This window comes from Mirounga angustirostris, unplaced genomic scaffold, assembly GCF_029215605.1.
Source record: "Mirounga angustirostris isolate CCGP_5_RB_7025 unplaced genomic scaffold, mMirAng1.0.hap1 SCAF_3, whole genome shotgun sequence".
Taxonomy (NCBI): domain Eukaryota; kingdom Metazoa; phylum Chordata; class Mammalia; order Carnivora; family Phocidae; genus Mirounga; species Mirounga angustirostris.
The window spans coordinates 93,643,400-93,662,319 of NW_026991711.1; the positions used below are offsets into that span (position 1 = coordinate 93,643,400).

Sequence of the window (18,920 nt, forward strand, 5' to 3'; positions counted from 1 at the left end):
TCTGACTCTCCAGGTCAGAGGCATGAGGGAGCAGATATATGCTTCCACGCAGCCCCACTGCCTCACCTGGGGCAAAACTGACGCTTACTCCTCCACCCTGCGTGGGAAGAGGAAGTGGGTGAGGTGAGGGTTCCCCAGGACTACACCAATCTGGGGAACTCTGCTTGCCCTTCGTCCCAGGGGATAAAAGAATTCTATTTTATAATATGTATCCATTTTATTCTCCCAGTGTGAGATGTGCTTCTGCTTGGACCAGTGCAGTCCCTATCAGCTGTGTGTCTTTGGCCATGTTACTGCCCGTCTTTGAGCCTCTGTTTCCTCCCCTGTAACACGGGTGGTTGAGAGGACAGTCAACCTTCCCGGCGTGGTTGTTAACACATGTCACGGCGGCAACCCCACAAACACCGGGTCCCCACTGAGGGTTGGCCAGGCAGGAGAACCTGGGCGGGTAGGCACCTGCCTCCAAGAAAAGGTCACCTGCCTGCGGGGGCCCAGGGTGACAGCTGGGGCTAATGAGTACATGCACCTCTCTGCAGGACAGCTTCAGCGGCTTCTCTGTCCACCTGCCTTGTCTCTGTGTGTGGGATCAACGCCTATGTGAAAGAGCCCCACTAGGGCCCAGCAGCAAACCGTCTCCAGTGAAACCCAGACAAGGGGCTCCAGACCTAGAGGGTCTGCAGAGCTGGAGGAGATATGATGGACTTTCCACCACCAGAGCCATGTCACTGCCCTGTCCCCCCGGCTCCTCCCTCTTCCAGTGACCTGACATGTGGAGGAGACCCACACACTCCTGTCTGGGCCGGCCCCTCTGGCACCATCCTGGCCAGGGCTTCCCACAGTCCCCTGGGGGAGGGCAATCAGAGCCTATAGAAGACCCTGGGGACCCCGGACGGCTCAGAAATGGGATAAGAGGCTGGACCATGGGGTCCCAGCTCCCTGACCCCACGGACAGTGAGAGGTTGTATGGTCCCTCCCAAGGTGAAGAGGAACCTCACACGTATCAGTGTGTGCGGGATGCTGGCATAGGGCAGCCGCTCCTTACCCAGCACAGACACCTCTGTCTCTACGTGGGCTTGGCACATGGCCCGCTGCCTGGCCTGTTGCCCGGGGCGCCGTGAGGACAACAAAGGGAGACACATCTGGAAAAAAATAAAGCATCCTTCTGACACTCTCCGCCCCGTGATATAGAACGTGGGGCTCTCATTCCCCTGTGACCCGGAGAAAGAAGAGTCCCTCAAACGTCTCCATCGCTCCTTGGACCCCTGCTCTGCCCAGCAGGGTCCCTCATACTGGGAGCCTCATTACCAGAGAAAGAAAAGATCAGAAGCCTCAAGCACCTGCAGGTGCCCACACCGGGCCATCTCCTCTCCTCCTGTTATTACCGTGTGACACCAATATCATGATCCTTGCTTTACGAGGAGACAGAGGCCCAGAGAGAGTAAGTAACCTGCCCAAAGTTGCAGCGCTAACATGGAGCACCTCTACCGCTTCAGTGCAGGTCCGCTGGATTCTGAAGCCCACACATGTTCGACCACCACCAAATTTACTGAATATGTGGATGCCGGTCATACGGGAGGAATATCGAAGAGGTGTCAAAAAGCATAAAGCACAGCTTAGAGTTCACGGACGTCTCAGTCAGTATATGCTAAAAGTCAAATAAGGAGCAGAGACTTCATGGCCATGGAAACTCAGGGAGTGAGGGCTCCTGACTGGGGACGTCAGAGGGGCCTTCCTGATGACCACCCGTCTGCCCTGTGGCTTCACGACAGGGAGTGAAAGGCCTTGAACTTGGCCTGCAGAGGAGAGAAGGAAGGGCACACCAGGGGCAGGGAATGCCATGGGCATGACCCCTGGCACACTGCGGGCAGAGAGGAAAAGAAAGGAGTGCACTCTTACAGGGAGAAAGTAGCAGGGGACAGACCGCATTGGCCGGGGGAGTTGCGGGCCCCGACAGGGTCTCTGGGAAGGGCAAGTCAGAGGGAGACGGGTTTGGGAAGAAGGCACTTCCTTGCTTCCTGAGTCTTGAACACACTTTGGCCATGCGACCTGGCCAGCCTGGCTCCCATAGGAGCTTCAGACCAGAGGCCTGAAAAACAGGGGGCAAAGCCCTCACCCTCCCACTGTGGCCAGGGGCTGGCACCACGCAAAAAGCTCTCTCCTAGCGAGTGCACCTGCTTCTTCATCACTCCTTGAATGGATTTTTCCAAGTACGAAAGCTCCCTAATTTGCCCAGCCCCTGTGCTTGATGGTGTGCGGGGAAACAGATCATTAACCCTAATTCACTGACTTGCTGGGCCGGAACAGCAACCAGGGACGGCCCCGATGGGGAATGAAGGCCTCTGCTGTGGAAGCCAGCCTCAGATAAGGGGAGATGGGTATCAGGACTGGAGCTGGGCAAGAGGCCTCCCGTTTTTGTTTTTGTTTTTTTCTTTCTGGGAGGATATGGGTAAGAGCTACTTCATGATCGACACTTCAGATGGCATCAAAACGGCCATTCACTTGCACCAGGGTATATTCCCTGAAAACACCAGGCCCCGTCCATGTCCCCTGCCCTTACATCGTCTCCATGCTTTCCTGCCCGGAACATTCTTTCCTCTCTGCCCTACCCACAGAAGCCATGCTTTCAAACCCAGGAAGCCTGCCCTATGAACTCCCACCCAGGGTCCTATTTGGACCAACCATGACCTCCCTGTGCCACTTCTGAAACGTTTACATCACTCCCTGGTCCTCTCAGCAGCCAGCAGGTTCAGAGGGAGCGCACTGAGTGCAGACCCCGGAGAAAGGTGGCCACATTAGAATCCCAGCTCCACCTAGAGCTACAGACAAGAAGGAACGTCTCCCTGTGCCTCAGTTTTCTCATCTGTAAAATGGGGCTGACAACAGCACCTCCATCACGGTAGGGATTAAAAGCCCAGGCGTGCCTGGGCTCAAGCGTGCGCTGCGTAATCACGGCAGCCCGGGTGAGCCTGCCCACCTGGGGCAGGAAGACCTGTCCCAGGCAGTGCAGGGGGGCCAAGCCACCAACAGGAGGCCTGTCCAAGATTGGACAAGGCAGCCCCGTCCCAGCCCCTTCCTCTCCCTCTCCCCGCCAGAGGGCCTGTGCCTCGTTCTTGTAAATGTGCCATCCCGCTTGATGGCAAAGGCCTGCTGTCCACCCCTGTCTTCCGTGGAGAACCCCCCAAAGCCTCAGAAGCTCCAGAGGACCGGGGTCTCCGCCTCACGCCCCCCGCCAGCACAGCGCCAGCAGAAGCATGCTCCCAACTCGGCTCCCGCGAGGAGGCTGCCGTCTGAGGCGAACAAGGGGCCCGCTGTGCGGCCGCCCAGCCAGACCCAGATATTTTAACAGCTGCATTGTGTGTTTCTCAGGCGCAATTCCTGAGCCGGGAAGAAAAACAAGCTTCGCCTCTGCCCTAAGGAGGGAAAACAGACTGCCCTGGGCAGGCTGCCTGCAGGGGAGAAGGCCTCTGCCGGGGCCCAGGGCTCTAGAGGGCAGGACCGGGAACGGGCCCGTCATGGGCAGCGAGGGCCCCCTTCACCCAAGACTCGGGGAGGGAAGGCAAGGACAGAGGCCCAGCTAGTGCAGTAAATCCCTGAAGGAGGGGGAGCTGAGGAGGAAAAAAAGAACCCGAAAGGCGGGAGGTGCCTATGGGATAAGGTACAAATCCCCACCAAGGCCCCACCTTGGGATCTCCGGGCCTGCAGTGCTATTTCCCCAAAGCCCCTCCAGCTGAGCCCCATACCACCCAGGTTAGGGGTCAGCCCGAAGTCACGCCCTCTGAGGTCAAGCCCCCTGAGGTCAAGCTCTGTATCACTGTGTTTTCAGTACCTGTTTCCGCCTCTGCTTCCCTTTATGCTCGCCCCAGAGGCAGACTCCTCCGCGTCTGATCCTGACTCAGTACATAAATGCTCCCTGGCACCGAATCCCTGCAGAGAATGCCCTCTCCTCTCTTGGCCTCCCCTCTGTCCTTGATCTCCACAAGGTCAGGGCTGCTCCCCGAACCCATCAGCATTCTGGGGGTGAGGGGCTGAGGGTCAGATGGAGGGCAAACAAAGGGTCAGCTCAGGCCAGGGGCAGGTGCTGGAAAAAACCGGTCACGTCTGCCACAGGCATTGGCGTCCCGCGCTGCTGGGAAGGTCTTCGGGGCAAAATTGCTACTGGCCTATGAATGCACCGCTTCCCTCGAAGTATAAACTCCTTGAGCTTTTTGGCTTTCAGCCTGGAGGAGGTGAAGGTACAACAGTCTTTGGTCATCCTGAATCCGGACTCATCGACACCAGCTGCCTCCGCCACGCCACCTAAGTTCGACCCCAACGGGATCAAAGTCATGTACCTGAGGTGCACCGGTGACAAAGTCGGTGTCACACCTGTCCTGGCCCCGAGGATCGGCCCCCTGGGGCTGTCTCCCAAAAAGGTTGGTGATGACGTCGTCAAGGCACCCGGTGATTGGAAGGGTCTGAGGATGACCGTGAAAAACTGACCGTCCGGAAGAGGCAGGCCCAGGCTGAAGGGTTACCTGCTGCCTCTGCATTATCAGAGCCCTCAAGGAGCCGCCAAGGGGCAGAAAGCAGCAGAAAAACAAGAAGCACAGTGGAAATACCCCTTTTGACGAGTCTGTCAACCACGCCCGACAGACTCAGCACCGCTCTTCAGCCCGAGAACTCTCTGGAACCTCTAAAGCGATCCCGGGGACTGCCCGGTCTGTGGGCTGCAGTGTGGATGGCCGCCACCCCCATGACATCACAGATGACGTCAACAGTGGTGCCATGGAATAGCCAGCTAGTGAAGAACTACAAAGGAAAATAGCTCAATAAAGGGTCATTTGACAACGAATGGGGAAAAAAAAAAGGTATAAACTCCTTGAGCACAAAGGCTTTGCTATGCATAGCACTTTGCACTCAAGTCTATAAATTACTGAGGACCTACTGTAGGCACATGCCATTTTCAAGATAAGTAAAAAATTAAGTGCTTTCTGCTTAAAATGTGCTTTTTGAGCCATTAGGCATTCAAAGGGGCTATTTTCTCTGTAGTGGAATTGTAGGCTAGGGGGTGGCATTTTGGGGTCAGTGACATGGTGCAGGCGGCTTTCCCATATTCTTCCTGTCATCACCCGGATCACAGCCTCTAGAGGATCGCAGGACCCCCCCGGGAGTGCATGTCATGCTACAACTGGGCGGAAACAGGAACTCTGGCATGTGGGGAAGATAGACAGGATCCAAGCAAACGGGCCCGAGCCACCTGCATCCAAGAACCAGCCACCATATTGCTGAACACCAACCATCTCTGAAGCTAGAGGTCACCCTTTCCACAGGTGGTGCTGGGTCTGGGGTAGGGCGCAGGGCAGGGGCAGGGAGGGCTGGCTGCAGATCCAGGGTAGCTGCCCTGCCTCTCGAGGCTCTGGGGAGAACCAGGCCGGTGGGTGGCCTGGCATCTCCTGGTTCGGTCTGTGCGGCATGCTGCTCTGACTTGCCCAGCCACGGCCCTCCCCACACCTCCCAGGCGATGCCCTCACTCGGCTTTTCTGTCTGTGCCTTTTCCAGGCTCAGCCACCGGCTTTCCCCAGGCTCTGCCAGGAAACAACGGCCAGCACCACCCCCAGGAGTGAAGCCAACAGGAGTGGCCTGCCTTTTTGGCTGGCAGCTCCGTGCCTGAGGTGGAAGGAGGGCATCCCAGGCCCACCTGCTAAGCTGCCCCCTCCTCAGCCCTGCCCAACTGCAACTTGTCCCAGGCCTCCCTCTTCCTCCTACATTCCCAGGAGCCCCTTAGCCCTCACACACCTTCCTGTCTCCTGGCAGTCACACATCCCAACCTATACCAGGCGTCTGGGCCCCCAGGCCCAGCAAACGGACACCCATTCCAGCCCTGTGTGTGGCGGCTGCAGCCTGAGCACCCGCCCTCTCTGGGAGGCCAGGGAAGTTCTAAGGGCTCCATGACTGGGCACAAGCGTGAGGTTCTTCATGCAGGTAGCACCTGCTCCTGAGGACCTACTGTGTGCCATGCATGGGGCTGTGACCTTGACTACAGAGGTGAATTAAACAGCACTACTCTTCCAGAGCTCCCAGCCCAAGCAGGGAGACAGTCATCAAGGGAAAGAGACAGTGACAACAAGAACAAGCTTCCTGGTGGAGGGATAAACTCAAGGGGCTACAGGGAGCCTTGGCTAGCGTGAGGGAAGTCAGGGAAGGCTTCCTGGAGGAAAGAGTGAATACACATTTTCTAAGGGAGGACAGGTCAGGTCCAGGATGGTCTACTAAAGGGGAGAGGACTATAGCAGATAAAGAAGAGTGTGTCTGGGGCAATGAGCCGGATGCAGGGTGTGCCAGAGGCCCTGTGGCTGAGTCCTGAAGGTCGATGTCCAAATAGGCGAGCACTCACCGATGGTGGCTCCAGCTGCCTGAGGGAAACTGCACATCAGGGCACACAAGACCCCCAAGGCCTCAGCCCTCCCTGTCTCCGGGACCTCATTCCACCAACCTGGACCTCACCCTTTACATGACCCCAGAAAGCTGTGATCACCAGTGCCTGTCGGGCTTCTGAGCCCATGCTCTTCCCTTCCCCAAAACACCTCTGCCCAATTAACTCCGGCTTATACCTTTAAGGCTAAGGCCAGTGTCACCTCCCCCAGGAAGTATTTCCTGGCCCTCCTGCCCCAGACTGTCACAGCGCTCCCGAGGAGCCCCCGTCAGCCTGGCCATCGCACTCCGGGAGACCTTTCAACTCGCTGCTTCACCATCCTACGCCTGGGTGGTTTGGCTCTTTGGCTTTCACTCCCAGCCCCTGACACATCACCTGGCACACGGCGTTCCATAAACGTGCAGTGAGAGCTGTCATAGTGACCCCAGTGCTCTGAAGTCAGCTGTCTCCTAAACTGTCCCCCACAGCAGACAGCTGGTCATGGTAATTTAACAGACCCCAGAGAGCCTGACTGAAAGATGCAGTCCAGCTGGTTGCTTGTAGCTTAGAAGGTGCCAGACGGAACTCACTGGCCAAATAAATAAATAAATAAATACCACCACCCTTACTCACTCCCGAAAATTACACCATTAGAGAGTCACTTCTTTGATGCTTTTTCATTTTCAAGCACAGCCTATTAAAATGCAAACTGCCCTGGAATAAGGTCAGGCCTTAAGTGCTTGGGGTACAAAAAGTTCATTTCTTTAAGCAGAGGGGGACAGAACAGAGAGGGCTGGAGGGAGCCAGAGGAAGGGGGTAAGGGGAGAAACTGTGGGGATGGGGTGCCAAAACCCAGCACCGTTTTGCTGACGGCTGTCCTTGGCTCTCGCTGCCAGTCCACACCCTCCTGATAAAAGGAACATGTCTCTCTGCTTGTTCCTGCACTTCAGCATTTCTTGGCATGACACCATATGCAAAATTAAGTGGCTTTGTAGTTGTGGGCCGCTTGTTCTTTTCCCTTCTTTCGATGAAGCTCTCCAAGGCACACTCAATCAAGCCCCTTTTGTTCCCCAGGCCTTTTGAAGGCTTCCGGAGAGGAAATGAGAGCGCTCTTTAAAGCCCAAGTCTACACGCAGCACTGCAAAATCACAGTCTCCTTGCCAGCCCTGTCCCCGCAGGCCTGATCTGCAAGTTGGAGTGCCATGGGTGGGCTCCCCGACCAAGACTGTCCCTGGGAAGACGCTCAAGGATGTCCCCAGCTGTGAGAGGCCACAGTGGCACAGCCGATTTCCTCTGATGAGGGGAATCTCCTAAACTGGCCAGAAGCAGAGGGGTCACAGGTTGAGGTGGCCCTTGGTCATGGGACTGTCATCCACAGTCGTTAAACGGGGAGCCGGGTTCCCCGCCCCAGGGCACATCTGGTTATTGCGGGGTCTGCACGTGGAAGAGGCAGTCAGGTCTTCCCCTTAGCCTGGACCCCAGGACTCCCCTCCACGATGGCACCGTGCCCAATCCCTCCAATCAGCCACCCACTGATGGAGACACAGTCGGCCAAAGGATCCTGCCAGACGGGGAGCCTCACGGAGGTCCCAGGGATCCAGCAGTCAACCTCCCATCCTACTCAGGAATCCCCTACAGCAGCAGTGAGCAACTGGGAGCGAATCTGTGTCCCAGGGGACACTTTGTAATGTCTACAGACGTATGTTATTGCTTCTATATTGCCCTACCAGCAGTGAGTGGGTAGAGGCCAGGGACACTCCTAGACATCCTACGATGGGCAGGACAGCTCCCAACAACAGAGAATTATCTGGTCAAAACATCTATGATGCCGAGATTGAGAAACTCTATCTAGAGTATTCTAGACACTCTGTCATCCAACCTCCGTTTGAATACTCCCCACAGATGGGGAGCTCACTACCTTATGCTGTAAGGAGAGGCAGTGCAATGAAGCCTTGGATCTGAAGCCTGGGTCGGCCTCTTGCTAGAAGCTATGGGCAAATGACCCAGTTTCCTCTCATCTCAGGACCCCTTGATGGAAAATGGAATGTGATCTTCCAGGACTGTTATGAATGACTTCATGACCACAAAGCACCTAGCACGGTGCTTCACACACAGGAGGCACTTACACCAGAGGATACCTGTTCTGTGGTATCTGATTTTAGAATATACCAGAGAGCAGGACTACAGCTACCCCAGTGAAGGCTGGAAGTCCAGCCCCTGCCAGAAACCTGGCCTGCCTCACCAACACTGTCATGAATAAGGGACGGACAAGGTGTGCACTGCAGGGTTACCTACGCCTGCAAAACCCTGGCCGCATCCTCTGGGCTCCCAGGAAAGAAATCATTTTGAATATGTTGGTATTACAGCAACACAGTGGAAAAGGACTGCAGCTATTTTAGGTCATTGTTATAAAGACATAGAAATTCAGAAATGGGGGGCCTGGGTGGCTCAGTCGGTTGAGTGTCTGCCTTCGCCTCAGGTCGCGATCCCAGGGTCCTGGGACCCAGTCCCACATTGGACTCCCTGCTCAGCGGGGAGCCTGCTTTTCTGCCCTGCCTCTGCCCCTCCCCCTGTTCATGCGTTTTCTCTCTCTCTCTCTGAAATAAATAAATAAGATCTTTAAAAAAAAATACAGAAATGTTTAAGATCATATGGTAGATGGAAATAAAACAAAGTTGAATGCATCCTCTAAGTGCAACTCGGAGAATCAACCATATGTACAAGGGGAGACAATAGATAGAAAAAAAAAATTTGTGTTAGGATGACGGGATTTGGGGTAATGCTGGGTTTTCAGAAATGCTCTTTAATATAGCGGTTATACTGCTTTTCCATTAAAACGCTGTTTACTCATAACTATAGAGAATATAGTAGGGGAAGCTACAAATGTAGCCTTACTTCTGAGCATGAGGGAAAAAGGTACAGGAGAATTCTCAGGTGATGTCCTGGGCCAGTTCCTTGGGGAGGCTCCAGGGCTTCAGAATGGGGGCTGCTACCTGCAGAGCTCCGACTCCCGACTCCCAAGGGCAGAGGGGGCAGGTCTGCAGGCCCAGCTCCCTGCCCGCACAGCGGACCCCCCACGGCATCCACCAGAGCAAGCTGCATTCCCAGATGCACTCTGAATCGTCACCACGCCGGCTCACAGAGGAGAAACCAGGAGTGAGGGAAGTGAGGGACTGGACGCACAGCCTCGGGGCCAGGCCGCTCTCCACAGCCCCCACGGGGCCCAGCATCCACCAGGGCACCTGCGGCCTCGTCCTAAGGGAGGACCCTTCCCTTGGAGGCCAGGAAACTGGGCTGAAGGGTTCTCTCCTGATGAGGCTGCAACTCGGAGGCCATGCCCCAGGCCAGCCCCAAATACTGGGAAGCACCCAATTAATTTATCAAAAATATTCTGAGGGGCACCTGGGTGGCTCAGCGGTGGAGCATCTGACTCTTAATCTCGGGGTCGTGAGTTCGAGCCCTACACTGGGTGTAGAGATTACTAGAAAAAAACGCTAACTAACCAAAAATATATATATATTTGGAAAAAACTCTCAGAATCTGTCTCCCCACAACATGGAAAGATAGCTACTCCCTCTTCGTGTCCCCTCCCACCAATGGTCCACTCCAGTCATCCCCAAAGAAAGTGTGTAAAAGACGAGAATTGTGATGTAGCTGCTTCATTTCTCCTGTTGCTTGTTCAGAACACCAGAGCCAGCCCCACGGAGCCACCCTTGCCTGCGGCTGAGGCCCCATGAGGTCTGGGGCGCACCAGGGGAGGTGCTGAGCCCCCCTGAAGTGGAAGTGGACCCTACAGACCCCTGCCCACCTCTCCCTCCAGCACCTCCTCCTTGCTTCCCGGAGAGAGACTAGCCATAGAGTGCTGGACGTGGAAGGGCCTAGAAAGAAAGCAAAAGACTGGGAAAAGGCAAAGTGGGGATGATTTGGGGAAGAGAAGGCAGGAGCTGACATTATAAACACCTACTTCCTCCCTCCAAAGAGGACTGGCCATGACTTATACCTCTCCCAGACCTGATGAGGGGGTCCCAAGAAGAATAATGAGGTCACGGCCTGCATTCTTACTCCCCATGGGATGACAGGATCATTGAGGGTAAAAGGAGAGCCCCCACCAAGAAAACCGACAGCACCCCAGGGCCCATCCATCCACGGCTTCTGGGCCCCTGCCAGGGAGATGCCACTATCCCACCTCACGGCTAAGAAACTGTGCCGAAGGACCCAGCAGCATACCCGGGTGACATCCCATCTCAAACCCCCACCCCCTGGTGCAAGCATGGATGTTCCTTCCAGGAGACCAAGCCTTCCCTGTGCTCCCCAGTATGTCCCCCCCACCCAGTGTCTGAGTTCCATTTTCCTGGTTCCAAGTTAAAATGGGGATATCTTTGAGATATCCTAGGAAAACAGAGGTGGGGATACTAACACCCGTTGAGCCCCTTCCCATACTGGAGTGCCCCACACAACATCCCCCTTCTACCTCTCCTGCACTTTGACCTCCCATGAGGAGGGTTCTTTAATGACCCCATTTTAGAGGCCAGTGAACTGAGGCCCAGAGAGAACAGCAGTAGACCGCCCAGAGCCACAGAGCCAGGGCCAGGGCAGTCAGGGTTGGTTCCAGCCCTGTTCTCCTCGGAAGCCAGTACACCCACCCTGTCAGAGGCCATTTGCCCACGTTCTCCCCACTCAGGAGAATGACCCCCCTTGGAGATGGCAGGGAGGCCAGGGAGGGCCGGGCCAGGCGGCAGCAGCTGGGGGCACTTGCTTCTGTTTTTCCTTCCTCTCCCTAACAGCCCCAGAAATGGGCACAGCCACTGTCTCCTTTGGAGGGAGATCGTGGCAAAGAGAGGCTCGTGGCACGGGCCAGTGGGGAGCACAAGAGAGGCGTGAGGGAATCACCGACGCCCCTCAGGACTCAGGTCCACTAGGGCAGACGGCGAGCCAGCTCCAGGCCCCGGGACAGGGGGGAGGCCACGGCTGCGGTGGGCCGTCAGCTCACCAGCCACGGGTGGAGTGGGGCATGGGTCGAGGCACTAACCTCTGAGAAAAGGCCAGAAACCCTCCAGAGGTTGACACAGGACTTCCCTGGGAGGGGGACACAGGCTCCGTGACCCTTCCTGTCAGAATTCACTTCCCTGTCTGGGCCTCGGTTCCGTGTGCAAGTGTGAGTGTCCAAGGGAACGACTTCCAGGTCCCCTGCAGCTGGGGTCTGCATGCTGGAACCGAGGTCCTGGATGAAGGGAAGCAGCAGCCGAGCAGAGCAGGGGTGGGGAGATGGGCCGGTGCTGCTGGAAGCCCATGGAAGCCCATGGAAATCAGAGGGCTGACAGATAAGCCCCCTGGAGCCTGCGGGAGCTGGGGAAGGACCAGGAGAGCCGGGGCCCGGCTGCCAGGTCCATCCCTGGCACGTCTCCAGGTGTGAGGGCCAAGCCCTGGGGGCAGAAAGAGGAGCCCCGGAGCCTGCCACCCCAGAGCCCAGCCCTGCACACAGAGGCACTCACAGCAAGGGTGGCAGGTCGCAGTCAGGAAAGCAGGGACGGGGTGCTGAGCCTTGCGGGTGGCAGGGGACAGACACAGAGCAGCAGAGCCCTGCCAGGGACCAGGCTACAGGGAGGGAGAGCACACGCCGGGCTGGAGTCTCGGTTTTCTTCCAAAGGACCTGGGGAGCTATCTAAGGGTGTTGAACAAAGGAGTGACATGGTCAACATGAGTTTACACAGCAAGGCTTTGCATCACGGTACAAATGCTCCTCAGCATCTGGCCAACCAATGGCATTCCAGATGGCCCTTCAGTCCCCCACAAGACCCCTACACTTCACCTCTCCTGGGCCAAGCCCCTGACCCTGCAGGTTCTGAACCTTGCGGGAGGTATCCAGCAGCCAGGGTGCGCCGGAAGGCAGGCCCACCAGCAAATGTCACCGTCACCACGACTCCTGCTGAAGGAAGGGCAGAGTCATCCTCACTCCAGGTGCTAGAGGCTCACTGCTCCCTCCAGAGCCACGTGTAAGAGGCTCAGCTGCGAGAGACCTTCAGAGAGGGCCATGGGGACCTGGACCGAGGGGACAGCATCCTCCTACTGGAAGGGGACAGCTTGGCTAGGGTCAGGCCGACGAGGCTCCCGGGCCCAGCACTGTGGTTCACCAGCGGGGGGAAGCTTGGCAGGAGGCTTCACCTCACCATGTGGCAGTCTCCTGTCTGTGGCTGAGTGACACCATCCACTCCGTGGGGCACCGGACCTCCCCACTCGTCGTCCCCTCAGACCCCACGCCACTTGCCTGCTGGGACCGCCCGGCTCCTGCTGGGAAAGTAGAGTGGATGGCAGCCACCCCCATGGCCTGCAAAGACTTCACAGGGCCTGCCTTGAGCTGTCATCTGTCCGTCTGTCCGTCTGTCTCCCTCTCCCTTATCTTATTGTCTTTCATTCCTGTTTTTCTCTTCTCCTCCCCCACCACCCTCCCTGCCCTCCTTCCTTCCCGCCCGGCAGTGGGACAGACAGCCGGGGGCCCTGCCTGTCAGTAGGGACCGTGGTCTCTGCTTATCAGAAACAAAGACTGTTAGGCTGCATGCGGTCGGCCGCGGCCTCCAACCCCCTAGCCAGAGCGCAGCAATTACACCTTGGTCTGAACACGCCTGCCTCATCCGAATTCACGGCGAGTCCGCTTTCGGGCTGCTAAAGGGCGTGCGCGCGCGCGTGTGGTCGTGCTCATGCATGTGTGTGTGCACATGTATTCACGCGCATGTGTGCGTCTGTGTGCATGTGTGTCTGCATGCATTCACAACAGGATTCCCTTTTTTGTGATAACTGCTAAGTAAGACCAGGTGATAGATGCCTTTCTGATAAATGCAAAACCCAAAGGTATTCACAAACTAGGAAGAAAAAAATGTTTTGCCGAATCCACATTCCTTCACCATGCAGTGATGTCTACTGAGCTGAAAAAACAGATGGGTTGTTGTTTTCCTTCCCCATTTGCCTAGGCACAAACACACCCATGACACCAACACACATGCATTCTTGCACGCAAACACACACATGCACACATATGTACCTTCTCTGCCCCGAGACGGCCCAGACCTGCGTTTGGAAAGGAACCAGAGCACGAGACAGCAGGTCGTGACTTGGAGAGGCAGGACGGCCCCGTGGTCAGGAGCAAGGCTTAGGGTCAGGCCGCCTCGGAGCCAAGCCCCAGCCCTGCCCGTATTTGCCGTGTGCCCTTCGGGGAGCTACTTAACTTCCCTGGCCGCCAGCTTCCCCCGGTAAACGGTGAGCTAGATTGCAGACTTGCTGTGCCGAACACCAAAACAGCCCCCAGCAAATGCCGACCGTGACCCGTACTGAGCCATAGGAGGCTAAATCCTCTTGCTGGCAGGGAGGATGGAAGACACACTGGACCCGGACCCTCCGGAAAGTGGCTCTGGATCTCCCAGGCCTTGTTCCAGGCTGGTCCATCCCAGTTCCTACTCCAAGTCTGATATTTGGACTTTGCGGCTCTTCTCTACCAGGCACCACCCTGCTCCACGCCTGCCATGTTCAAGGCTACCCATGGGGGCCTGGCAGGCCAGGGACGGGCTGGGGGAAGCCTGGCCCCCTGCTTGGCCCTGGCCGGGGTCTCCCACACTCCCCTGTGTAAGACCTGCTGCCAGAGGGATGTCATAGGCCACAGCTTGTCTTGGGAGGCGATGGGGCCGGCAGCCTTTCCAGATAGGACCTTGAGAAAACTGCTCAACCTCCCCGAGCCATAGTTCCCGGATTTGTAGCATGAAGGGATCATCATGCTGACGTCATAGGACAGAGGCATGTCCATCTGTCTGTCAACACCTTCCACAGCCAGGGCACAGAAGTAATGCCCACCGCCCGCCCCCCCGGGTCTCACCCCTCTGGCCACGCACAGAATCAGAGTCTCCCACTTACCTCACCTCAGATGCCCCAGAACCTAGGCAGGGCTCCTAGCCAACGCCGTTCACAGGCCTGTCACCACCTTCCTGAGACCAGGGCTCAGCCCAGCCCCGACATCACCTGCCCTGGGAACCTGGCAGACAGCCCACTTTGCTCCCCTAATTATTTTCTCTGGCTGCGCGGGTGTGGCATGAGCTAGAGATTGAATCAGGACCAACGAGGGGCGCAGATTGAGTCACAAGAGAGGTGGGACACAGCGAGGAGGTGATCGTGGGTCCTGAGAGACTGTGGGGCGGGCCAGGGAGCCCAGGGCTGCCAAAGAAAGGAGCGCCTCAAAAAAAAAAAGAGAAAAGAAAGAAAGGAGCGCCTCACGACCCAAGGAGAAGGCTGGTTGCAGGGAGGCCAGGGCACCTCTCGCCAGCACTGGGCTTTGAAGACCATCACAGGGATCCTTCACTCAGCGAGGAAAGTCTGGCCCAGGAGGCCTCGAGGTTGCAGGAGTAGAACCCATCAATTAGGCGGCCACGCGGCTCTGTTTGCACTGGGCACTTAGAGACCTTCCCTCCTCCCAACCCGTGGGTGCCATCAGAACCACTCTGGCCGCTGCGTGCAGCCAACCTCATGGTCAATGCCACCGGCTTGCACTTGGCCAAGGTGTGACCCCACCGGTGAGAGTTGCCTGCCCCCCCAACCCCCCCAGCAGCTTCTGCACCCCCCCCCCGAGAGTCTCCAACCTCTCCACCCTGTCCACGTTGGGCTCAGATGCCCCAATCTACAACCAGATGCACTCACCATTGCTCCCCCAAACAGGGCACCAACATGGAGGAAACGGCCACCCAGAATCCCAAGTGGTATCTCCAGCAGCTGCTGTACTCCCCGGCATTTCTGCCTCATCCCCCCGCCCCGGGGGCACCGCACACCAGACCCCTGGCTGCCTCCCAGCCCCTCTCAAAGCCACACTCTGGGAGATGCATGCTCATTCACACACACACACACACACACACACACACATCACTGAGAGTGCTGCCCCCAGGGTTGGTCACCTGGGCCCTCCCTGCCAACAGTGCTTCTGCTCGCTGTGGGGGAGGTGGCAGGGCAAGGTCCTTCTGGAAAGGGACACTCCCTGGCTGTGACAGGATGGGCTGCCCGGGTGGGACAGGCGCTGGCTCAGGGGCAGAGGGAGAACCCCTTGCTCAGCGCTCCTGACGCAGTCCCCTAGGCCGCCAGTCCCCTCCAAAGGCCCCAACTGGCTGGACCCTTCCCTCAGCTCACACAGAGGTGGGCTGGACTCCGGGGACAAGAGACCAGTGTTAAGTCCAGGGTCTTGGCCAGGCCCCCTGCATCCCACCCTCCATCCACAGAACCAGCTTCCACCCAAGATGCGCTGGGTGCTCACCACACCAGACTCCCTTCTCCTGCCCCACGCAAGCCTATCTAGTGCAGGGGAGCAGGCCCAGGGCCTAAGGAGGGCCAGAAGTCTGCTGGGAACTGGAAGGAAAAATACCCACCTGTTCCAGCCACCAAACACGCTGGGGCAAGCGGGCAGGCCAGGGCTGTCCCCACTCCCGTCAGCCTTCCCTGGGAAGTGAGCAGGCAGTGGCACATCTGGGAACCTGACTGGGGGCCAACCTTCCCAGAACGCCACCCCAGGATTGGTCACTTCTGAACTCAGCAAAGACTGCTCGGCGGGCAGGCTCACAAAGGAGGCCTCCTTCAGGTTCTCTGAGGGAGCGAATGCACGGGTCTCTCTCCCGTTCTAGAACTCATCTCAGCTCACAACTCCTTTCATCATGCCCCACGATTCCCTCTGTCTTCAACATCACACTCCCAGCTCACTGCACAGTATTTTCCAACTGAAGAGAACCTGTGGAGCCTCTCACCAAACCCCTCATCTTACAGATGAGGACCTGAAGCCCAGACAGGGGAAGACACTTTTCCCAATGCTGCACAGCAGGGCCAGACCAGAACTCGCCGCCTACTCCTAGCCCAAGCCCTCCCGTCATAGCATATCCAGGGCTTGGGATAGTTCAGGAGACAAGGAAATGAAAACTGGGTTGGGGTCTAGAGCAGTGTCTGACCGCCCAATCCCAAGACCCTTGGGCCTCATCACCATCCAACCTGTCAGGTGAGCCCCAGGACACAGCCACAGGCACTTGAGGGCCTCCCCCACCCAGAAAGGGGCAAGAACATGGCCAACATTCCAGCACAGCAGGTGCCTGGGAGGCAGATGGGGGAGCCCCATGACTGGGACACAATGCCTGCACACGGCCCATGGGATGTTTCCTGGGAACAGGGCCTGGCTTTCACCAGCATCTCCATGACCCACAGAAATTGTCCTGGACCATAGTCCTGGGTTCTAGAAACCCCACTCCTGTGCTCCTGTCTGACCTTGTCAACAGCAGGGGGCCCTGACCCTGCCCAGCCCCCCCTCCCAGAGCCTGAGGCTACAGGCCTTCCTGGTCTCCAGCAGTCCTCCCCTTGAAAGGTAACAGAGTGGAAGGAGTCAGGCTAGCAGTCAGACAGAACTGGATTCCAAAGCTAATGGTACATCTTACAAGCTGTGTAATCCAACCTTTCGGAGCCTGTTCCCCTCACCTGGAAATGGAGCATAACATAACCCGCATCGGGAAGATTAAATGTGTCAATGTATGTCAAGACCAGTGCCCAGCAGGTGCTCAATGCTCCTGCTTCTGCCCCACCCCCATACCATCCCTCACCTTCCCAGGCATCTCATGGGGGTGACCTGGGTTCAGAAGCTGCTGATGAGGGAAATCTGGCACCCAGTTGAGCCCCAGCCCCTCTCAGAGGGTCTGCTGGAACCCTGCCTTGCTAACAGGACAGTCCTAGCCCCTGGGCAGAGCTGAGCAGGAGAGAACGTGAGAGAAGGGGACAGGGCCAGGGGCCCCGGAAGGCAAAGTGACAGGAGCCCCGGAAAAGGGTCAGGTCCACTATTCCACGGGCTGGCATGTCTCCGTCTCGGCCAGAGCCGCACTCTGGGCTCCCTGGACCCACACTGGGCCGACTGCATACACGAGCTCTGCTATCCAGCCTCGCAGCCTCCCCAGAGGGAGGTGCTACTATGCCCATTTTACAGATAAGTAGACAGAGGCAACCTGCTCAAGTTCACTCTTAAAACCCCAGTCTATGGGAGAGTCCAGATCCCGAGCTCTCAATCCCTTTGCTCTCCTGTCTCCGAGGATCAGATCCGTTAACTGGAGAGGCAGGCGAGGCTACGGGGGAGCAAGGGGGGAGCACTCCCCCAGGCAGACAGCAGTGTGCTCCCCGCAAGCACCAGGCACTGCATTCCTGCCCTCCTGTGGAGCACAACTCACACCTGAAGCTGTCACAGCGGGCATGCAGGAGACCACCACCGGCCACCTGTGTGTGGAAACCACTGAACGGTTCCGGGAGAGGGAAAGTATATAAATAACGTGAGCGTCACGGAACATAATCTTTAAATGTTGTCATTTCAGAAGAAAATTAATTAGCAAGAGCTGTAGCTGTCTTGTGTCTGCTTAAGCGGCGTGCATCTCAATTAAAATTTAATTGCCACAGTTGCGATCGCAGGAGGTTCAATGCCTGGAGATGGTGAGCGGGCTCGCGTCTACACGGAGCTTGAGTGAGTGTGGTGCACAGACCTGTCACAGAAGGGGAGGGGGGGTGGCGCGGCAGGATGGCGGCGAGGTGTCACGGACCGCTGCCCGCCAGGCCCCGCAAGGGACAGAGTTTCGGGTGCAGAGCTGGCCTGGACGGTGGTTCCTCGAACGGCCACCCCTACAGATCCACCGTTGGGAAAAGAGATTTTCAGCCTGGCATGAGCTCTCAAGGGAGCCCTGCCTGTGGGCAGTGGGCTGGGTAACAGAACAGGGTCTGGCGTGGAAAGGTCACAAGGTAGCTGACAACGTGCCATCCACTGGAGGAAGCAAAGGTTCAAGGCAAGGACTGCCAAATCCCACCTCTACAGGCCATGCAGAGGAGCGGGCCAGGCCGGAGGAAGTAGGGAGCACTGGGGGGCACCGAGGCCGACTGGAGCACCATGCCCACTGCCGAAAGCAGGCAGCCCCCGCTCCCCTCCAGCTAGCTGCTCTTGCCACGCGAGGAGGCGGGCTAGTGTTCTAGACTCCTAAGAGAGTCAAGGAGGGGGTGTTTAATTTCCTATGTCGTGAGTTTTTATTTTATTTTATTTTTTATTTTTTTTTTAAGATTTTATTTATTTATTTGACACAGAGAGAGAGAGAGAGAGCACAAGTAGGCAGAGTGGCAGGCAGATGGAGAGGGAGAAGCAGGCTCTCTGCTGAGCAGGGAGCCGGATGCGGGGCTCGATCCCAAGACCCCAGGATCATGACCTGAGCCGAAGGCAGCCGCTTAATGGACTGAGCCACCCAGGAGCCCCTATGTCCTGAGTTTTTTAAACACAGAGTAGGCCTAACCTAAGGGTTATCAATATTTCACCATTCATCCAAGAATTCCTGTAAATATAAAACATTATAGAAGTTGTCATTTTAGAAAGTAGACTGTCCTGAGGGACCGGTACAGGCTGGCTCGGGGTGAGGAGCTGGGCAGACAGCAGGGGAGCCCTCGGCCCCCCACCCAACGTCAACAGAGCTTATGACACTCTTGGAAATCACCAGATCGTTATCACGGA

General features: G+C 57.0%; 1 protein-coding gene and 1 pseudogene across 1 annotated transcript in view; one reads left to right on the top strand and one right to left on the bottom strand.

Annotated features, from left to right (window-relative positions):
• Positions 1-18,920, bottom strand: part of GLI2 (GLI family zinc finger 2) — a 245,890-nt gene that overhangs the window by 186,203 nt on the left and 40,767 nt on the right. The window lies entirely within an intron of this gene.
• LOC123839158 (large ribosomal subunit protein uL11-like) lies at positions 1,471-4,773 on the top strand (annotated as a pseudogene).